The 23,773-nt window shown below is 41.1% G+C and overlaps 1 protein-coding gene across 1 annotated transcript in view; it reads right to left on the bottom strand.

The window, feature by feature from the left end:
* The window catches only part of SEMA3A (semaphorin 3A), a 305,059-nt gene that overhangs the window by 118,081 nt on the left and 163,205 nt on the right, over window positions 1-23,773 (bottom strand). The gene's annotated exons all lie outside the window — the stretch shown is intronic.

The raw sequence follows: 23,773 nt of genomic DNA, 5'->3' as shown, positions 1-23,773 counted from the left end.
TCAGGAAATAGTGGCCCAATGCTTAAATCATTGCCTATATAGAATTCCCATTGACTTCAGTGGATTGCAGCCTCAGTCCCTGTGACTTGTTCATGAGAGAATGAAAGAGACTCTCAAGCACAAACCATGGCTCTGTGAGGGCAGGTGAGACTCCTACCCCTAGGACTGCTATAGGCCACCACCAGGCAAGCTATAAAAAATTCAACAGAGATAGAATAGTAATGCCACCCTGATGTATTATAATGTAAGATACACGAGACATTGATCTTCAGATTTTTTTTTGCTTATGCATATTTGCATAAAATATACTGACATTATATTAAAAAGAACATCCCAGGAGACACACATGCAGTCTTACAATATCCTTGGCTCCAGTGCTGACCAGACAAATACACAAGTTATCCTTCCAACTGAGATGGAAGAGAAAACACGGAGGTAGTTAAGACAATCCAGCAGGAAATTGAAAGAACTGGAGATGTATGTTTTGCAAGTGTTCTCTCTTAATTTTTTTCAGTTTGACCTCTCTTAATAAAAACACAAAGACATTATAGACAGATATACAAACACAAGCACACACACACACACACACACACACACACACACACAGAGACATATATTGTTTTACATAGACACACAGATGCCACAGTGATGTGGTTAAATGATTAAATATAATAAATGATTGTAGTTTCATTAGAGGTAGTATATTTTTCCTCAATTCTCTCAATTTTTATTTTTAATGTTGCATAAAAGAAAAAAGGGAAAATCTCTCTTGAAAGTGCCTGAGTATTGACATAGCATAAAGCCAACACATGCAATATTAGAGATGAGCAAAAGCTGAAACTATCTATTTAAGCTCTTTCAAATTCGGGGGTTTGGCTAAACGGATCGAGCTATGAAGTATGCTTGATTTGGCTGTGTAAAATCTGTAACTGACTGATGAGATTTTGCTCATTTGCAAACATCCTATGCCAAATTCAACTCCACTGTAACATCACTCAGCATCAGAGAGGACTGGGCTTGTAATAATTTAAAACAAGTTTTCGAGTTTTTTAAGAAAAGTCAGGTAAACACAGTACACAATACATTAGGAGCTAAGGGCAGACAAACATTCAATTTAGCAATTTTCATAGTATATGGGCTGATCCCCATATGGTGTAAATCAGTGCAACTATATTAAAATCAATGTAGCTACATTGATTTATACCAGCTGAGTATCTGGCCCATATGTACTCACACGCTAAACAAGAACAGGCAAATACTGTTTATCTGCTTATCTCCAGTATAGAGTGAGAAGGTATGAAATTGCTAAATGCTAAATTTGGATAGATCCAAAGCCCAATAAATCTGGAGTTAGATTCTGCTCTCATTTACATGGGTGGAAATCAGGAATAATTCCATTGACTTCAGCGCCGTTACTCCAAATTAAACCAGTGGAAATGAGAGCAGAATTGAACTCTTTCCATGTCATTATATGCCATAGTTGGCCCTCAATTAATCTGGATTTATAGCAGTGTAACTTCATTAATGTCAATAGAGGTACTTCAGATTTACACAACCATAACTGAAAGCAGAATATAGCTTCCTCTCTCCAACTTTTAATTCTTTCTTGAACCCCGGTGGAACAGATTTTAACCATAGATGTCTGAGAAATACAAGAGCTAATTAAACACTAGGAGGGAGATACTTAGAACTATAAACCTTTGACTATAATAAATATATTTATATAACATTTAAAGTTTCTAGTCTAGGTAAAATGGCTAATATAGCTTCTCTGTGTTTTACAGCTGCATAAAGTATCCTTTAAAATCTGTAAGAGTAAATTCTCATACACCTCCCTAACAGATTAGGTTTCTTTATACATTTTACATGACTGTAAAAAAATAAATAAAAGAGGGTATTAGACCACAATACATGACATAAAAATAAAGTTACGATTCTGATTTAAGCCCTCATCTAGTGAATAAGCTCATAGTGAAGTTTCCTGCTCTGTCACCCGGTCAATCCTGCTTGCACTTAAGACAATGGCAAGATGCTCCTTCATTTCTTAAACTGTTGTGGTGTTTAGATGTTGTTTGTAATTATTAGAACTGGGAGCACTGGCTGTTGGGAGTCTGAAAGGACAGGAAACAGGAAGGAGGGGGAGGAGTTGAGGAGGCAGAGTGAGAATTACAGAGGGTGCAGCAGCAGCTTGGTAAAGAGGTTTCCACTGTAAAAATAAAGTCCTGTTGAAGTTTGTTAGTACCTTGCCTGGTTGATACAACATTTTGGCAATGAGGATGGATCTTCTGCCTCTGAACCCACCTACACCCTTTCTGCAAAGCCCAGGTGAGTCTCCAATTGCTTTTATTGCCAGGATCCATATGTTTTAGACTTATCTGCTTGCAGTCAGTGCTACAGAGATTTCTGAAGTAAGAAAGAGTGCTCTGCTAATCCACTGCCTTAGAGCACACGGGCAGCGTATATTTTACACTTTTCCCCTTGCAGATGATAAATATGAGACTGCACTCGCTGCATTAAAGAACTTTTTTGTGCCCAAAGTGAATGTAGTAGCTAATCACTACAGATTTCGCCAGCGTGAGCAGAAACCAGGGAAGACTATAATGTAGTATATTGCTTCCCTGAGGAGTCTGATTGTAACTTGTGACTTTGGGAATATGGCAGATGAGATGATTAGATACCAGCTTATTGAGAAAACAACCATGCTTAGTGTAAGAGAACGCTTACTTCTAGAACCACAACTTACACTAGAAAAAGCAATAACCATTGCTATTCAGATTGAGTCAGCTACAGCTGAAGCCAAAATAATGAGCAGGGATACAGGAGGCACAGTCCAGGCTGTGACTCCTTTGCAGAAAAGTTCAATATCGCTGCAGACAAACAGTTGCAGGAGGAAAACTAATGAAAAGCCACTGAATCAGCAAATTCAAAATACAGTAAAAGCTTTCACTGTGGATCCCCACAACACCTTGCAAGCTACACAGGATGGCCAGCAAAAGTAGCTCAGTGCAATCATTGCAAAAAGATTGAGCATTTTGCTAAAGTATGTCACAATAGCCAGTTCAATCAACAGTTGCATGCAGTTACAATACCAGATGTTACTATGCTGAGCGTGGACAAAACCACCATTGCACATATTCCAGAACAGATAAAGTGCACTGTAAACATTTCCGCCATACCCTCACACAAATCACACTCTATTCAGCTAATGTTGGACACTGGCTCAGCAGTATCTGTACTACCTGATTCCATCTATTTGCATTACTTTAAAGATGTGCCACTTACTGAACCCAAACTTCAGTTGGTGTGCTATTTGAAAAACTACATTCCAGTACATGTCTGCCTGCCAGCAACAGTTACTTTTGGTGATTGCTTTTTAACTGTAGAGTTCTACATTGTCCACAAAGGCACTCCTATCCTTGGCAGAGATTTACTGGCTGCTTTAAATGTCAGGGTAGTTAATGGACGAATTGATCTTCCTCAGCAAAGCACTCTTACAGTACACACACCAGTTTCAGCTGGGATCCAACACCAGGTGGAGGAGAAACTCGGCTGTGCTTATGGGTTTCGGCATAAAGTTAAAATGCGGAATAATGTGATGCCTGTATGACAGAAATTATGGAGTTTACCATTTTCAGTCAGGGAAGCTGTTTCAGAGGAACTTAGAAAACTTGTTCAAAAGGACATTATTGAAGAGATTAACTCCTCGGAATGGGTTTCACCTATAGTAGTGATGCTGAAGAAGGGTGGAGGCATTCGCCTTTGTGTGGACTTAAGGGAGCCAAATAAAGCTATTGTGATTGACTGCCATCCTCTTCCTCACATAGAAGAATTATTTGCAGAACTCCGTGGAGCAAAGATGTTTTCTACTCTTGATTTGCAGAGCACATACCGCCAGGTTATGTTGCATGAAGATAGCAGAGACTTCACAGCATTTATTACACATGAGGGACTATTTCGTTTTAAACGTGTTCCATGTGGTCTCGCATCAGCCCCAAGTGCCTTCCAAAAAAATGAAATCATTGATTCTGAAGAATCAACATGGAGTTCAGTGCTATTTGGACGATATTATTGTGTTTGGAAATACTACTGAAGAGCGTGACAATAACCTGCAATCTGTACCAAACTGCAACAGCAAAGCAGGTCTCAAGCTCAATAGGTCCAAATGCAAATTTAGACAAACTGAACTTTCCTTTCTGGGGCATACAATTTCACAGGCTGGACTAAAACCTGATCCAGATCATATCCTGGCAATTTCAAATGCTCCGCCTCCAGCAGATTTGCAAACCTTACGTTCCTTCTTGGGTCTTACCTCCTGGTATGCAAAATTCATTCCCAATTATGCTTCTGTCATCGAACTATTATGAGAATTACTACGGAGAAGTTCAACCTTAGTGTGGACAACGGATGCACAACCTAGTTTTGAAACGGTGAAAGACGTTATTGTACATAGTCCAGTACTTACACTATTCAGTCCTGAATTGCTCACAATTGTAACTACTGATGCTTCTGATTATGGACTTGGGGCTGTCCTCACACAACTTCATGAGGACAACACAGAGAGGACTGTTGCATTTGCTTCAAGGACACTAAGTAATGATGAGAGAAAATATTCTACAGTCGAAAAAGAAGCACTTGCTTGTGTCTGGGCTACTGAAAAATGAAGAACTTACTTGTGGGGCCGCACATTCAAGTTTTGCACAGACCACAGACCTTTGACAACGTTGCTCACCACAAAAGGCTAGGAAGAGCAGGATATCGTATTGCTAGATGGTCTGCAAGACTATTGTCTTTCAATTATGAACTGGAATATAAGCCTGGAAACAAAAATGTGGTAGCTGATTGCCTTTCTTGCCTGCCTTTGCCTTCACCAGATGGTTCACCGGAGGCTGAGGATGTAGTAGTTGCGCTTATTACAAGCACTCTTACTGCAGTTACAAGAAAACAATTTCAAGCAGCTTGTTCAGCGTATCCAATTCAACAAAAACTACGGGAATTTCTGACAAAGAGATGGTCCAGTAACCCTAAAAGCCTTGACCCAGTTTTGCTGCCTTATTTTAGAGTTCGGGATGAACTTTCTTTGCTCGATGGCTGTGTGCTACGAGGTACACACCGGCTACTTGTGCCAGAAGAATTACAGTCAAAACTCATACACCTGGCACACGATACTCATCAAGGAATTGTCAGAAGGAAACAACGAGTACGAGATCTGTATTGGTGGCCAGGGATGGGCTCTCAAACTGAAGCACTCATAAAATCCTGTGTCACTTGCCAAATGCACGATAAAACAGCAGTGACATGTACCCCTCCATTACAGCCTGTTCCTCTTCCTAAATCTGCATGGGAAAAAGTGGTGATTGACACTGTAGGACCCTTTGATACTGCTCCAATTGACTGTCATTATGCCATCACTTTAATAGACTATTTCAGTAAATGGCCTGAGATAGCGTTTACATTGCAGATCTCTTCTGCTGCAGTAATTAAGTTCCTCTCTTCAGCTTTCAGCAGGGAAGGTAACCCCAAAGAACTGGTTTCAGATAATGGTAGTCAATTTCCTTCCCTGGAGTTTGAAACTTTTCTAACAGAGAGGAACATTTTACACAGAAGGTCATCCCTATATTACCCTCAAGCCAAGGGGAAAATGAACGGCTTAACAGAAGTTTGAAAGAGAGTTTGCCCCAACTGAGGATGATGTGAGAAAAACAGTTGACCAGAACCAAGCAAAGTATAAGGCTTTCACAGACAAGCGGCAGGGTGCTAAGGAACCAAAGTTTGAGTGTGGTTCCTTCGTTAGAATATGAAAACCTGGAATTTTATGCAAAGGGGACCATAAATTCACAACTCCTCTTAAAATCATAGAGAAAAAGGGACCTCACACCTATCAACTGTCTGATGGGCTGGTATGGAATGTTTCCTATCTTGCACCTGCCTATGCACCAAGAGGAGACTATGCCAACACCCAGTCTGCATTGGATGACTTCACCGTAGTATCAACACAACAAGACATATCATTGGAACTGGGGCTTGAGAGACGGCCCGTCAGACCCAGACAACCACCTGTCTGGACTAGAGACTATGTCATGTAGTATCTACAGTGTTTTCAGTGTAATATTTCTGCCAATAGTATAGTGTCTTATTTCCTATTTGTTCCTGTGGTTAGAACAACAATGTTTATTTTAATTGGGAGAGTTTCTTAAAAGAGGAGGGAATGTGGTGTTTAGATGTTGCTTGTAATTATTAGAACTGGGAGCACTGACTGTTGGGAGTCTGAAAGGACAGGAAACAGGAAGGAGGGGAGAGGAGTTAAGGAGGTAGAGTGAGAGTTACAGAGGGTGCAGCAACAGCTTGGTAAAGAGGTTTCACTTTAAAAATAAAGTCCTGTTGAAGTTTGTTAGTACCTTGCCTGGTTGATACAACAACTGTACACTCTTTAGGGTTCTTTTTGTTCCACGTTTGTACACTGTTTAGCACAAATGGGGTTCCTGGTCCATGATTGGAACTCCTAGGTGCTACTGGGATGACAACGATGATTATATCAATTAAGAAATAATAATAATAATAATTCTAATGGGAGTGGACTCAGGCTCTGCACTGCTGCAATGCAATGTGTAGCAGTGTTGTGAGTCACCAGTATTACCTGTGCATTATGGAGTGAACCTTTTGACTTTTCCTACCTTTGTGGGCTTCGGGGAAACAAAAATCTTAATGTAACAGTTTGCATAGCTTCATATGAATTCCTGCAGGCTCAACATGTCAACACATGTTGACACCAAGGAATCTACTACAATAAAGAAAGGTGTGGTGTATATTGGTTAGATCAGTGTTCAGGGTACTGGGTTCAGGACTAGTCTACACTACTGTGAAGCCGCGTTGCTATAGCGTGTCTGAAGCAGACGTGCTATGCCTATGGGAGAGCGCTCTCCCATTAGCATAATTATTCCACTTCAATGAGAGGCGGAAGCTATGTCGGCAGAAGAGCATCTCCTGATGACCTAGTGCCAGTGTGGACATTGCTTTAAGTCGATGTAACTTATGTCATTCAGGGGCGTGGCTTTTTCACACCTCTGAGCGACGTAACTTACATCACTTAAGCGGTAGTGTAGACAAGCTCTCAGACTGTTAGTTCAGACCGCTGGGTTCTGCCACTGGTTTGCTATATGTGACTTTAGACAACCCACTTAACCTCTCTGTGTCTATCAAACAGGGATGACAATAATTACCTATCTCACAGATATCGTAAAGCTTAATTAATTAATGTTTATAAGACAAATGCAGAGTCTTAGATGAAAGTTTCCATCCAAGTACAAAGGCCCAGAGCCTTATAGGTATTTACCTTCGAGGTTCTGGGCCAAAGTATATGGTTGTCAGTCTGGTCAGGACTTAAAGGCTCCACCAGTTTTATTAGAGTTCTACTTTCCTATCCCTTCCTAATGAGGCTGGTATGCTGGCATTCACATACCTCTCACTGTGAAACCTGGCACATAACCCTTCTTCTTGAAATTGGTGACTGTGTGTCAATTTCACTACAAAGAATCCATCCCGCCCTCCTGGCGCCAGGCCTGGAATGACTTAGTCTGTCTCAAACTGGGCTTGTCCCACTTGGCAGCAGGACATATTGTCATGCCCTCAGGCCAGCAGGATATTGGTAATGTGAAGGACAATGCCAGCACAGTGGAGTATTTAAGTACATGAGCTCAAAGTGTAAGACACTGGAAGCAAAACAAAGACAAAACAAGAAATATAGTATGTCAGTTAAATATAGAAGATGGGAGAATATATCTACAGGAGCGGCAGGAACAGAATGAACAGGAAGTAACCAAAAGCCAGAAACTTTAATGAGCAAATTGTCAGGGAATTGTAAATGCTGCATGTGCATGACTTTTGTTCATTTGTCATGGGTTTTGACTTATATTATTTTGACTATATTAATATTTTTTAATTATGGACATTTTTGCATCAGGGCACATTCAGTATTGTTCATTTTCAAGAGCAATAATGGAAAAAGGCCATTTAACATTGTGTTGCTTTGGCACTGGGTATCACAAACTTTTGCATGTGTGTGAGAGCAAGGTAGATCCGTTCAAATTATTTTGAATCTACTACTACTACGTAGCATGTTTCAGCCTACTAGTGCGTTACTAACATTAATTTATATTAGCATCACAAAACCCCCGTGAGGCAAGAAAGCATCATTATCTTATATTAAATGTGGGGAACACTGGAATTGCCGCACTGAATCAGACTTCTAGACCAGTCTCCTGTCCCTGAAAATGGCCACTATCAGATACTTGACAGGAAGGGTCCAGGAAAAAACTGCACAAGGCAGTTTTGGAATAATAGGCCCAATGGGGAAGTTTCTTCTTAGTTCCCATCACACTGGAGGATGGTTTATCCCCTGAGGCATGAGAGTTTATATAGACATGAGGCACAAAGCCACAGAATGATTCAGTGTATTAGATCTCTGGCGTTCTTGGCTCCCACTCTTGTGTTCATGCCCCATATTTTTCATCATGGGCCCAATCCTGCTCCCACTAAAGTCAATGGAAATTAAGTTGCTACATACATTGGCTCCAAGACCCTCAGCTGCTGTATATTGCTGTAGATCATTGAAGTCAAAGTAGCTATGACAATTGACATCAGCTGAGGATTTGTCCCAGAGTAAGATAAGGGCCAGTGACACCACCCCCTTGCAGACAAATACTGTAGCTCAGCTGCAGATCTTCATTATAATGTGAGAAGGCATTAAATTGTCAAATGTGTTAAGGGCCAGATCCACAGCCTGGTAGGCTCAATACACCTTGTTACAGTTCCTAATTTGTCACTCCTCCTCCATGCAAATATGCATGCATACTTTAAAAAGAGCAAGGGAACTACCCTGAAAAGGCGATAAAGTGTTAATTAACTGTTCCATCTGAGGATCAATATGTCTGTCTCACTAACAAAACATTTACATTTATTTTAAGAGGTTTCCAATATTTGTGTATCAAATTGATAGAAGGGACTATACAGAGAGAGATTAGCCTGAAAAAATAAATTACAAAGAAAATGTCTGCAAGCAAAAGCATAGGAGCCAAATGCAGAATGATTGAAAAACAAACACTACAGATATGTAACACTGATTAGGCTGTGTTATGCAGACTTTTCCCGGACAGTTACAAAAATAAAGTCCATCCATCTGTCAAAACATCTGCTCTGTGTATGAAAATTAAAACAGAATTTAGGTGTTTTTCCACTAGTTTCTAGTAATTGTCTCTCCTTCAGAAGCTTGGAGCTTGCATGCTTAGATCTGAATTAACAGAGTAATGCTTTTTAATGGCATTTTAACTGAAAACCTAAAATGTAAATCCCTATTATTCTAACCAATTTCTAGACTTTTTCTCCTTATTCTAAAGTGTAAAAAGGTTCATAATTGGTTCCCAGATATTACAGTGAGTGGGAATATTAGAAATATGCAGTTAGGCAATCTTGCAGGGCCAGATCTTCATCTGATGTAAATATGCTGTGAGGTTGCAGTCTATATGGTTTTATAAAAATATGCTAATGAGTGAATATAATGTAACTGGAATATGCTTCATGCAAAAGATCTCTTGTAAGGTATGATTACAAGGCTTATAATCTACTGAGTGTGATCATCCTATTTGTATAAATGTACCACTCGTGTATCTGAAACTAGAAATATGAAATATAACTCTGAGGGCCTATTGTAATTATGCAAAGTGTGGGCCATTAACGGTGGTTTGGAATCTTGATGACTCCCATTAACCAGGACAATTGTCTGCAGATGGCTGTTTTACCTGTAAGTCTTCCTGTATATCTGTGTGCTGGCAAGTGGATAATGAAGTCTTGCAGTGACATGTGATCATGTCACCTGAACTGGAATCCATCTTTAACCTGGTGTCTTTCCATTGAGAATGAGGGGGTGGGAACCCAGAAAGGGACAAAGGATTCCTGCCTTATGCAAAAGATATATAAAGGGATGGAACAGAACAAAGCGAGAGGAGCCATCATGAAGAATCCCCTAGCTACCACCTGAGCTGGAAAAAGAGCTGTACCAGGGGAAAGAATTGTGCCCAGGCCTGGAAGGTGTCCAGTCTGAGGAAAAAACTTACTGAAGCATCTCTGAGGGTAAGATTATCTGTATTCAGTTTGATTAGACATAGATTTGCACATTTTATTTTATTTTGCTTGGTGACTTACTTTGTTCTGTCTGTTACTGCTTGGAACCACTTAAATCCTACTTTCTGTATTTAATAAAATCACTTTTTACTTATTAATTGACCCAGAGTATGTATCAATACCTGGGGGAGCAAGCAGCTGTGCATATCTCTCTACAAGTATTATAGAGGGTGAACAATTTATGAGTTTTCCCTGCATAAGCTCAGGGGCGGCTCCAAGCCCCAGCACGCCAAACGCGTGCTTGGGGCAGCATGCCGCGGGGGGGCGCTCTGCTGGTCGCTGGGAGGGCATGCCTACGGGAGGTCCACCAGAGCTGCGGGACCAGCGGACCCTCTGCAGGCATGTCTGCGGGAGGTTCACCGGAGCCGCGGGACCGGCAACCGGCAGAGCGCCCCTCATGGCGTGCCACCGTGCTTGGGGCGGCGAAATGGCTAGAGCCGCCCCTGCATAAGCTTTATACAGGGTAAAATGGATTTATTTGGGTTTTAGACCCCATTGGGAGTTGGGCATCTGAGTGTTAAAGACAGGAACACTTCTGTGAGCTGCTTTCAGGCAAACCTGCAGTTTTGGGGCAGGTAATTCAGACCCTGGGTCTTTGTTGGAGCAGACGGGAGTGTCTGGCTCAGCAAGACAGGGTGCTCAGGCCCCAAGCTGGCAGGGAAGGCAGGGGTAGAAGTAGTCTTTGCACATTGGGTGGCAGCTCCCAGGGGGTTTCTGTGAGCCAACCCATCACATATGCATCTCCATTAACTCCAACAGATTTATACCGATTTACTCCAGATGAGCACTGAAAGAACCTTACTCTATTTCAGCTCTCCACAATTACAATATCAGGAGTTTTGTCCAAATTGGAAGTGCAAGAGGCTTTAAAGGTATCATCTCACAGCTGGAAAAACAAAACAAATTCATCATGTGTTTCAAATCAAATTGGGTGGACATTTTCTATATAGAAAAACCTGTAGGTTTCATCTTCACAGTTAGTGAATATGTTTACTTTCCCTCCCTTCTACCTAATTAGTTGATTTCTGGAATAGCAGGGTCAGAGATATCCATAAAGAATAAATAATCCCTAATATTATTGCGGTCATTCAATTTATTCCACTGTTGAAAGATGTTCTCTAGTAATCTTGGAGTTTATTTTATTCTTTCTTATACCAGAGCATTACTGCCAGCTGTGATCAGTTCAGTCTTAACAGGGTGGGTATCCCTTTCAGAGTGCATCATTTGAAGAAAAAGGTTGCTTAAATGTCATGAAATAAAGGTATGCAGTGGAGTGTAGCTGTGTCGACCCCAGGATGTTAGAGAGAGTAGGTGGGTGAGGTAATATCTTGTTTTGACCAATTTCTGTTGGTGGGAGAGACAAGCTTGTAGCTCGACAGCTTCTCTCTCTGACCAATGGAAGTTGGTCCAATAAAAGATATTACCTCACCCACCTTGTCTCTCTATTGAAATAAATATTATTTCCTAATAGTTGGTGACACACTCACAATCAATTCAGCCCTTAGTTTAAGCTATGCTGACGTTACCTAGGAGAAACTGAAGATGAAACTTAGCCTCTGACCCTGCAAATATTTTGGAACTTAAGTAACTCTACGTATGTGAGTAGTCCCATTGAGCACTCCATGATGGTGAAATGCACCCTACGTGCTATAATGGTACTATCTGCATGCGTGCAATTGTTTGTAGGATCTTCGTTCTCATGCCTGTTCATGTGTAATAATATCGTTTAAGAACTATAGTCCTTGTGTTTTGCATTTGCATTCTGGTAGTGCCTACTCAGCCCAGTCTAAGAGCAGGGTCCGTTGTACTAGGTAAGTAACACAGATAACAACCTCAGCTACACTGCAAAGTTCTGTTTTATTGTAATGTTGTTGTTCAGTTATTATTGTAAATATTGCCTGGGTACTAAGGGTGAAATTCACTTAGTACAAGACCCTCCACACCATTTAAGACCCACTAAAGGGCTGTGCAAAGAGAACATAGGAGGAACAGCTATACAGGGGCATCTGTACACTGCAATAGGATCTTCACGAAGGCCCTGCATAGGCTGGTGCAGAATTCCATAATGGCAAAAGCACCCCATGCAACTACCATGGAGGGATAAACCTAGAATAGCAACTGTAGCCACTCCCATTGGCTCTGTGTAGGAGGAATGGATTTTCACCACCCTTGTGGATTCCACCCGTATTAATCAGGCTCTCTGCAGAGGAAGGGATTTCACCAAGAGAGGAGTGTGCTTACTACTGTATTTATATGTGTGCATACATAAATGATATAACTGGTCCATATCATAAATCTATGTCCTTCACTTTATTTAATAGTCTTAGTGATAACTATACTTTTGAATGCTGTTCCTGGTCTGTACGCTTTGAAAAAGCAGCTGGAACCTGAAACATAATCAATGATCATTACATAGTCTTCTGATAAGAATGACTTGAAACCTTCAGACTATGTCAGGAACAGCATTACTCATACGCAGGATGGGCAGAACAGGAAGTACAGAAGCAGCAGTGATAATCACAAAATTGGATTCCTCTCTGCTGTTGAGAGGGGACCTGAGAATTTTCAGAATGAAGCTGCTGATGGGGAGTAGACGTTGATAAGACTTTTTTTGGGAGCCGGACACATCCCACTTTAGTCCCAGTTATCTTCCTGATTAAGTGTTTAATGATTAGAGTCTTATCTACCTGATTTCTTGACATGACAGAGTGCATGAGAATTTTGAAAATACACAATAAAGACATGTCCTAGGATGTGTCCTCTGAATTTTCTTTATCCATTATTCACAACTGATAAAAGAAAAGGAAGCCAATTTACAAAGCAGATTAGAAAAATCAACCACTGGAAAAAACAAATATATCTTAACGCTTTCAAGCCTCAAAGAGATATGTTGTTTTTAGCAAATAGTTTTATTGAAAGCACACTTGTGCACCATACTCCTACTGAGGCTTCATTTGGTCTCAGACTTGTGTCAGTAGGAGAGGCATAAAAGACCCTACCTACCTTCCTTCTCCTCTGGGCAGCAAGTGGGCACAATGAGGGTATATCTATACTACGGGATTATTCTGATTTTACAGAAACCATTTTTTAAAAACAGATTGTATAAAGTCGAGTGCACGCGGCCACACTAAGCACATTACTTCGGCGGTGTGCATCCATGTACTGAGGCTAGCGTCGATTTCTGGAGCGTTGCACTGTGGGTAGCTATCCCATAGTTCCTGCAGTCTCCCTCACCCATTGGAATTCTGGGTTGAGATCTGAATGCATGATGGGGTCAAAACAGTGTCACGGTACATTCTGGGTAAATGTCGTCACTCAGTCCTTCCTCCGTGAAAGCAACGGCGGACAATCATTTCGCGCCCTTTTTCCCTGGATTCTATGGCAGACGCCATAGCACGGCAACCATGGAGCCTGTTTAGCCTTTTGTCACTGTCACCGTATGTGTACTGAATGCTGATGACAGACGCGGTACTGCAGTGCTAAACAGCAGCATTCATTTGCCTTTGCAAGGTAGCAGAGACGGTTACCAGCCCTATATCACCGTCTGCAATTGGAAACTGGCGATGTGGGTTATCAATCCTTTTGTACCATCATGGGTGCTCCTGGCTGGCCTCGCTGAGGTCAGCCGGGGGCGCATGGACAAAAATGGGAATGACTCCCCAGGTCATTCCCTTCTTTATATTTTGTCTAAAAATAGAGTCAGTCCTGCCTAGAATATGGGGCAAGTGTACTAGAGAACCAGAGAGCACAGCCGCTCTGGTTCAGAGCCCCAGATATCCTGCAGAAATGATGAGCTGCATGCCATTCTAGAGGGTGCCCCTGCAACAACCCCACCCGTTGCTTCCCTCTTCCCACACCCCTCCTGGGCTACCGTGGCAGTGTCCCCCCATTTGTGTGACGAAGTAATAAAGAATGCAGGAATACAAAACACTGACTTTTTAGTGAGATAAAATGAAGGGGAGGCAGCCTCCCACTGCTATTATAGTCCAGGCAGTACAGAATCTTCATTAGACATGAAAGTGGGGGGGTGAGGAGCTCAGCCCCCAGTTGCTATGATGAGGACGGTTTTCAATCCTTTTGCATCGTCTGCTAGGAATGACCAGGAGTCATTCCCGTTTTTGCCCAGGTGCCCCCGGCTGACCTCACCGAGGCCAGCCAGGAGCACTCAAGGGATGATGGGGACGGTTTCCAAGCCTTTTGTACCATCTACCATCAGGAAAGGAAGGGGAGGGGATGCTGCTGTTCAGCGCCGCAGCACCACATCTACCAGCAGCATGCAGTAGACATACGGTGACATTGAAAAAAGGCGAGAAACTATTTGTTTCCCTTTTCTTTCACCGGGGGCGGGGGGAGTGTAAATTGACGACATATACCCTGAACCACCTGGGACAATGCTTTTGACCATTCAGGCACTGGGAGCTCAGCCAAGAATGCAAATGCTTTTCGGAGACTGTGGGGACTGTGGGATAGCTGGAGTCCTCAGTCCCCCGTCTCTCCCTTCATGAGCGTCCATTTGATTCTTTGGCTTTCCGTTACACTTGTCACGCAGCACTGTGTTGAGTCCCTGCTGTGGCCTCTGTCTGGAGATTTTTTCAAATGCTTTGGCATTTCGACTTCTTGAACGGAGCTCTGATAGAACAGATTTGTCTCCCCATAAAGCGATCAGATCCAGTATCTCTCGTACAGTTCATGCTGATCAGCGCTCCACGCTGGGCAAACAGGAAATGAAATTCAAAAGTTTGTGGGGATTTTCCTGTCTACCTGGCCAGTGCATCCGACTCCAGATTGCTGTCCAGAGCGGTCACAATGGTGCACTGTGGGATAGCTCCCAGAGGCCAATACTGTCGAATTTCGGCCACATTAACCCTAATCCGAAATGGCAATACCGATTTGAGCACTACTTCCCTCGTCGGGGAGGAGTACAGATATCGATATTAAGAGCCCTTTATATTGAAATAAAGAGCTTCGTTGTGTGGACAGGTGCAGGGTTAATTCGGTTTAACTCTGCTAAATTCGGTATAAACGCGTAGTGTAGACCAGGCCTGAAAGTTCCTGTGCTCTGGGACTACTCAGTTTGATCACTTTTGTCATCACGACCACTGAACTCTGACCTGACACTAACCCAAGATATGGAAAAGTAAAGTCCTTTAGAACAGTTTTGTTTCCATTTCTGTTTTTTCTTCCTTCCAATTCTATTAAAATTCAAATCAAAGAATTTTTCAAGGCTGCAAATGATGAATCGGCATTCAACGGATGCAGCTAATAATTGTTTTGGGCTCATAAACAACTACAGAGAGGCCAAGAAAAAACTGTGGTCCTAAAGACCTGTTTTAATGACCCCCTTATATGTTTGTACATCTGGCTAAAGCAAAGACTACGAGACAAACTGAAGCTTTGTGTGGACACATTCCAGCAAACAAGTGGGATTTCAGAATGTATGAACTGAGATGCTGAGTTGAAGTACAGCCCTGTAAGTGGGTGTCCCTAAGCCTCTTTTTCTCTAGGTTATTAATAATGTTTTTACAACATATTAAGAATCAGTTTAATCAAGGAAGCAAATAATATTCCAAGAATAACTTGAATAAGCCTAAAAGAAACAGCAGCCTTGATAGTGGGATATGAGAAAGTTCTTTTTCCAACCAGCTCTAAAACAAACTCCGTATACTTTATTGAATGGAAAACTCTCCCTTATCTTGGGATTTGGTTTTATTAACCAAGAAATTAACAATGCCGTAAAGTTCAGCTCAAGTCTCCCCTTGAAGCCTGTCTGCTATCTGAGTTCCTTCCTCGGGGTTGCTCAGCCCACGCTCTAGAACAGGGGTTTTCAAACTTCAGCCCCTTCTGAGAGAAAACATTCCTACACAACCCCAGGACAGGGACTGAAGCCTGACCCTGCCCCAGGTGTGAGGGCCAAAGCCCAAGCCCCACTGCCCTGGGTGAGGAAGCCAAAGCCTAAGGGCTTCAGCCCCAGGCAGGGGGCCTGTAACCTGAGACTCCCTGCCCAGGGCTGAAGCTCCGAGCAGAGGGACTCAGGCTTCAGCTCTGGCAAGTCTAAGCCAGCCCTGGTGACCCCATTAAAATGGGGTCCCGACCCACAGTTTGAGAACCGCTGCTCTAGAACGTCTAGAGAGTCTCTCCCATCTCCCTTATATCTGGATGTGGGTATAAACCACACGCCTCATTGAATCAGCAGGTCTCACTCCACATTCCCTAGCAGGATTAACCCCTGTTAGCAGGGTGGGGTGTTTCAGACATATGCCATCAGTCCCTTACATGCACATAAAGCACGTAGAAGTGGTAACAGTCACTCTTTTCTATTCTGCTTTATGCACATCCTGAAATGATTTCCAGACACAGTCATCTAAGATAAACATACCTAAACTTCTGAGATGAAAGTGACAAATTAATGCATGAAGTGCTGAAAGCAAGCAACAGAATGCTAGATCTATAGGATGCAGTTGCTTAGCAATATGTACACACGTAAATAAACATATCCTATAAGCTTGACTATGAAGTTACATGCTCCATAACATGGGAGTCCTGTTTTTTGGGTGTGGACATAAAGCTATTCTGAGTTCCATGAGAGAAACTAGGCAGAAAATCCTTAACTGATGGAAGCCTAAAATTCCCATTCAATTAAAATTTAGCACGTACTGAATCAGGAGTTGTCAAATTATGTTTCCTGCAAGATTCATGACACCCTTATAGGGACCTACAGCTTTAGAAGCAGTTAATCAGGAAGGGATTGTCTAAATTAGAAAGGAAGTAATAGGTGATCTGTTCCAACAGAGAGCAGATTGTTTCTCCCCATAAATAAGTATCCCTTTACTTATTGGCCTGAATATTGTGGCCCCATCATATTTGGAATACAAATTTTCCTCTAATCTGCAAAGCTCTCTCTTTCTCTTTCTTCTTTAATTATCTTGAACTGGTTTTTTAACAGTTTTGGAACAAAGAAAAGAAAGTATAGTTTTAACTTAAAAATAATTCTACAGAATTTTGGAGGGTATTTTAAGAACTTTCGCTTTGACCAATCGTTTGGCTATTTTTACACATTTCAAAGGAAAATGGGCATTAGGACTGCAAACAGTTGAGAGGCATTTAGAAGGCAAGCTGTTTGGCATGCGGTGCCAGCAGTATCATAGAAAGATGATCAGGTGTGGACTAATGCAAGTGGCGAATTCTGAGCTATGCTGCAAGTGTATGGAGAAAGAGAGAAATGTGCTTTTGGAAACAAGCTTGCTTGAGACTGTGAAGTGAAACCAACCCTTCCTTCCATTAAAACAATAATTTATCTGCCCAAACAGAAAGAATCTGAGGCAGGACTAGAAATGGATAGATGAGTCCTTCAGAAATGAGCTGCTACAAGACTTGAGTCTGAAGACAGAACTCCTGAGAGAATTCAGGGAGTGAAACATGCCCATCATTTTTACTAGTTATTCAAGTGACCATGTTGCTTGAAAGATATAAGGGGTACACTTACCCTGTCCACCTATGGAGACAAAATAAATCATAACAAGGAATCTGTCTAGAGGAGTCCCAAAACAGCAATCGCTGGTGGCACAGTAGCATATAAAAAGAACGCTCAATCTTTGTCAAAGCCAAACTCAGACTCAGAGGAAAACTCCATCAGTAGAAATCTGAAAACCATCATTTTGTGAAACAGTTTTGTTTCCCCTTTTTTCCTCCCACTAATAATTCAAAATAATTTCTACATTTCTAAAAAAAAAAGTGCTATTTGTGCAAGGCTCATAATTCAAGGCAGGAGTTGAGAAAATCCGGCACTGGATTTGATGAATGTAAGCTTTCCCTCAGAAGCAAATCTCTCTAATCACTCCTATAATAGAAAAATAATCCATAGATAGGAAAATTTAGCTCTTATCTTTGATCCAGATTAATTTATTCATCATAATCTGAGGTTTACGAGAATCTCACAATACAAGAATGAGTAAAAAACTATATTTATCATAGTAAAAAACTATACAATCATATTATTTTCCTTAATGTATGGCACTTAACTATTGTTTGCCATCATTTCAAGGATATTTAATTATGTTCTTATATTCTGAAATTACCAGTCAAACTGTGTAGTACTAGATAGGATACAGTACTTGAATTGCCATCGCTAACTTAATTCTTCCTCTACTCAAGTGCTCAAGGCACTACCTTGCAGTAATTGATTTGCCTTGGCCAATTTACAAACGGCATCATATGCCAACTCCTAAATGAAAGCAAACGCCAGTGTTGGCATCTGAACTGACTGATTACAGCACATACTGTATCTTAAAGCCACTGGCTGCATTGTAGGGGGTCCATGGAGGAACTGTGCCTAACTCAGCCAGAATTCCCCTGGGGAGGAAACATATGTTACAGAGATAGCTCTGCAGTCCTCTGAAAGGCTCCAGTGTTCGACTCTCCTCCTCAGCATGCCAGCTCACCTCCGCTGGCCAGTGGTGAGGAATTATACAGCCTTCATCTCCACCCTTCCCCATGTGCTTTGTGGAGCCTATGCAATGCGGTTTCACACACTGGTGAGATTACATTAGCACAGTGCTTGCTTGCATCCCCGCCTAACTGGAGCTGACCCCTGTGGGGGGGACATAAAGTGGGAAAGGGCCAGATATTACCCGGCCTGATCTTTTCTGGTTAATTTATGAGCAGGCTATCTTTTTTCAATTGGTATTCTATAATTAATTTTCAGTCTCCCTCCTCAGTTCTTCATTTACAATAGCACATGAAATGAATTACAGGTACTTTTATGTTCTGCCTTTATGTTTTCCCTAAGGCTAGAAAGGTAATAAAAAGAAGTTGAAGGGAATCAACAATATTTTTTTTTTGCTAGCTTCGTTTTCCAAAATGTCATCAAAAATGGTTTTGGGGAGGAGAGGCAACTTGGTAAATTGCACCCTTTTGAAATCACAGATTTGAACCAGCTGACAATCATTCCAAATGCAGGGCTGTAGTGGTCTTTAGAATTGAGCACTGTCACATGATTCAGGGAGGAGCTTGGAGATAAAGTCTTAGGTGGTGTATTTGGCTTGGATGTGTCCTATTTAAACTCAAAGGACTGTGATCTAATTTACACCCATGCAATCCTCAAAGAATGAGCTGAACAACACTTCTTGAAATGCAAAGATGCATACATGGAACATATCCACAGAGTACTTAACATCAGCCTCTACTGCTGCTGCTCAGCTGCAGACTTTTTTTTTTAATTTTGATTTGACTCCAAATCAGCAGCAGCACTGGAGTAAAATAGGCAGATATATATTTTATCTATTCAAGTAAATAAACACACTTTGAATTCCTGTGGCCATTGATGATCAGACAAATCTCCTAGGGCTCACAGGCTGTTGGTGGCCAAAGTACAGTTACAAGCATACAAATGTCTACATCACAAAAACTATGAGACAGTGAGCACTAATTGGGACCCAGTTTTGGCTGAGGTCGTTTAGAAGCCAAGGAATCAATGACATGAAGACTGAACTACTTTTAAAGAGTAATCTTTTAACGAGAACAGGTTTGAGGCACATAGCTGGGACAATGTGCTTGCATTGTGGCTGACTGTGATGAATTGCACCAGATTGATGGATAAATACAAGACCATCATCCTGGTGCTGACAATTTGTCACAATTCACTAACAATAAATTTCTCCTAAAAATGCTAAGAGATGATTTGGAATGTTCCTGTAACGCTGACAGACTCCAGTTGTTGGTGGATGGGATCGAACCAGGGACCTCTAGAGCTTAGTGCATGAGTCTCTACGACGAATTAAAAGCTGACTGGCTGTTAGCTAAGGCTGTAGAGCAGACTCATTTTCTCTCTCTCTTTAAGTGGTCTCAGTGCCACTAGATGGGACAGAACACCACACCCAGGAGGTGTGTGGGTTACATTCCAATGGTGTTCCAAAGCTTTCACAAATTTACTTGATTCTATGTGGTCTAGACACCTTGTGAGAACAAACACTCCAGGCAGATTTTTTAAAATATTTCCAAGCATGTTTTGGGTAGATTGGAAAGTCAAAGATTCATAGATGTTAAGGCCAAAAGGGAGCATTATGATCATCTAGTCTGACATCTTGCATAACACAGGCATAAAACAAGTAATTGCTGCATTTGGCCTACCAACTTGATTTAGATTTAGAGAGGGATTTTCATAAGGAGTTAGGCATCCAATTCCCACTAGAAGTCAGCCCCCTTAGGTGCTTTATTAAAACTCATCCTTAAAGACTTCAAATCATGGAGAACTTACCATATCCCATAGTTAAATCCCATAATTAAATACCACAAGAACTACTCCTTTGGTGTCTTGGCACTTCTGTTTCCTGTGCATCACAAAATTAGGAAGTGCAGAGATGCACCAAGTAGAGGGGAAGGGGGAAGTAAATCAAACCTTTTCATACTGTAACAAAATAACGGTTTGAATCCTAGGTGGAGTTTCTGATCAGCTCCAGTTTATGCGCTGGTTTTCCTGTCCCCAGTTACAGGTCCACCTTTGGGTTCCAGTGACTACATAAATCACTCAAACCACACTCTGATGGTGTATGACATCACTAGAACCCCAGGATGGAATTATAGTCACATTTTTTCTTGTTTGCCTATTATTTAATCCATATGTAATGCAGAAATTGTCATGTGTTACCATTGTGTCCCAGGTGACTGTGAGCTCTTTAAATCAAAATACTGAAACTGAGTAGTGAGTTATATCAGTAGGTGCTTTATTGATCATGTCTGCACTGTGTGATTCAGTGTAAAACCTGGGATGTATTCTAAAGGGACAATTAATTCTTTGATTGTTCCAAACTCCTGATAAGGAATCTACAGGAGAAGGTTTCAGGATGTAACCAGAGTAGATCCAGGCTGAGGTTCAGAGCAATAAGAAACTCTTTGTCTCCTTTTATTGGGCTATCACATTTGCTTGTTTAGCTTGGCCATACAAGTAAATACCTTGGTTGCTATTAAATATTTACAATTTTGCCTTTTTCTCTAATAACATTACTTTGCTATTTATAGTATTCCCTATACTAAGGATAGAGAAATATCACAGCAATTCTAACTGCTAATAAAGAGTTTAATGGCAACTTCTCTATACCTGATGAGAAAGTCTAGTAGATAATTTTGTTTATGAAAAAAGTGGCTTCTGCTGTAAGCACTGTGTGATCTTGGGGGAGGACGTTTAATCTCCTAGTGTCTCAGTTTACCTATATGTAAAAGGGAGTCAAGCATATTTTAAAAAGTTTATCTACCTATAAAATGGACAACATACAACAGGGATATTGCAGAGCTTCACTAATTAACATTTATAAAGTGCTTTAAACACACAAATGAAAACTGCTCCATAAGTAATAAAGGGTTATCATTAGATTTACAATATCATAATATGCTGCCCTCAGCATTATCCCATGCAAACTGAAATTTCATCAATTTGCTATGCCTAGATTGGCATGACTGGCAGTGTGGATTTAAGGAATCCTTTGGACTCAGCCAGAATAAAAGCTACAGTAAATTATTTCTTTTAATTATGAGGGAAAATCTCTCAGGTCATGTTTGAGGTTACCACTGGGGCAATATTACGGAAAAACTTTCATTGCACCTGCTATACTGCACCTGGCTTATTAGTGGGGACTTGAATTTTCAGTATTGGCTGCCCCCCTTGAGATCAATAATTACAAATGTTAAAAATGAGAACTGTCATAAAAGATACAGAACTTCATTTAGGAAAGTGTGAGCAATCACAAAGGAGAAATAGCTAATATCTTAGCAATGGTCCACGTTGATAGCAACATTAAATCAAATGTGCTTTATACTCCACTTTAAGTGTCCTCTCTCTGTTTAATGAGAGCACATTGAGTTATTTTTATGGTCATTATATTTCACATTTCCTAGGTATTGACAACAGCTATAAGGAATATAGGAGGGAAGGATGCTAAGTTTCTTTAATAATGTGCAATCTTTAATGTTATTACATCTAGAATTGTTATATTATGTTACACCATTTAGTACTTTGTTTCTAATGCATTATTAAATGGCAAGAGCAGGACTGGAGAGAAACCTGTGACTCAGGTACTTTTGGGTGTTTACCAATAGAGAACTAGACACACTGAGAGTTAATCCTGCTTCAGATTTCTAACTCACCTACCAAAACCCAGTGCTGACCTGGACCCACATAAAATATTACTAGCCAGTCTTTATTTATATTTAAATATATAGAATGAACTCTTTGTGGCTTATCTCGGACATTTGTCAGGCTGGTAGAAAATAGAAAATAAAATTTGCAATATGTTTTCTGTTGTTTACCAACATTTTTCTTCTTTCAAAATTTTCTGACCAGACCCGTATAACTTGTAACACTGTTACCCTCACTTTGGGTTAGATTGTTGTATGTCTTGCACACCGTACTCCATGTTATGCCTTCTTATGCCCTGGTGCCAGCACACCATACTGAAGCTTCCAGTGCATGGGGATACCCAGTGCAGGTATATAGAAAACAGCAGGATGGGACTGAGCCATGGATCTACTCCACATTCATGCCTAGTGGAGTAGCTACCTTGACATGTCAGCGAGTATACACTCTCAGGATATAGACTTGTTGTGTAATGCACACACATAAACACAGAGGTGACTGGAAGCGAGATGGTGACTCCTGGAGTCATAATCTTCTTTCTAGACTATTTCAGAGGCAGCACAACAAAATACGGCCACTTACTATAAGTATATTGGAAACTGACTTTCTACAATGTCTGAAACTTCCCCCCCACCTTTATTATTTTGAATTTTTAAAAGAAAATGTTTTTTTTTAAAAAAAAAGTAAAGGAACCAATTTTGTTCTCAGTGCTGTAGATTTCTGAGTTTCTCGTTAAGGCATGGCATTGTTGCTTACTGTACTATAGCAATACTTAGTACAATGCTGGACAGCCACTGTTAGTTAATTTCTTCAGGTACTTCACACCAACCAGCACTTTCTGGGTTACCTAGCAGGTTAGATTTTCTGTTCTCTAGCTCACAGAATATTTCTAAGGGAAGTGCTTGTGAATACATACGTGGTTTGAGTAAAAAATATTTGTAGTGATTTAAAATCAGGGGACTACAAAGTGGCTAGAGACACTCATACTATAGCCAGGCACATGAAAATCGTGAGCTCCCTCTCCACATATACAGCGCTGGTTATATATGTCAGTCCTGACCTAAACTACCTCTGCTGTTCCAAAAATGATTTTTTGACGTAGACAATAGTCCTCTAAGGACTAGGTTAAGCCCAGTGAACCCACTTTCACTTCTGACCTAAGACAGTACTAGAACATAGTTCTTCAGAGGCATAAGATTGGCATTATGAATATTTTAGTGAACCATCTCTGAAATTCAGGCCAGTAATGTATACACATGGGGCCAAATTCCACTCTCAGTCATACCCTTGCAACTTCACTGATTTCCCATTTGGCCCACTGTGCATGTGTCCATTTGACTTACTGTGTCTATGTATGCTCTTTCGCTCTCTGCTCCTATAATGGAAAACAGGGCTAAACTATCAATATACACTGAGAGAATTGTTAGGACTTGTGGCCAAATCTCTCCCACGCTCATATGTACAAAGATGGAGATA

The sequence above is a fragment of the Mauremys reevesii genome, linkage group 1 (assembly GCF_016161935.1).
Source record: "Mauremys reevesii isolate NIE-2019 linkage group 1, ASM1616193v1, whole genome shotgun sequence".
NCBI classification, from domain to species: Eukaryota; Metazoa; Chordata; order Testudines; family Geoemydidae; genus Mauremys; species Mauremys reevesii.
Note: the sequence above shows the minus strand (reverse complement) of the source record. Positions and strands in the feature narration are given on the sequence as shown.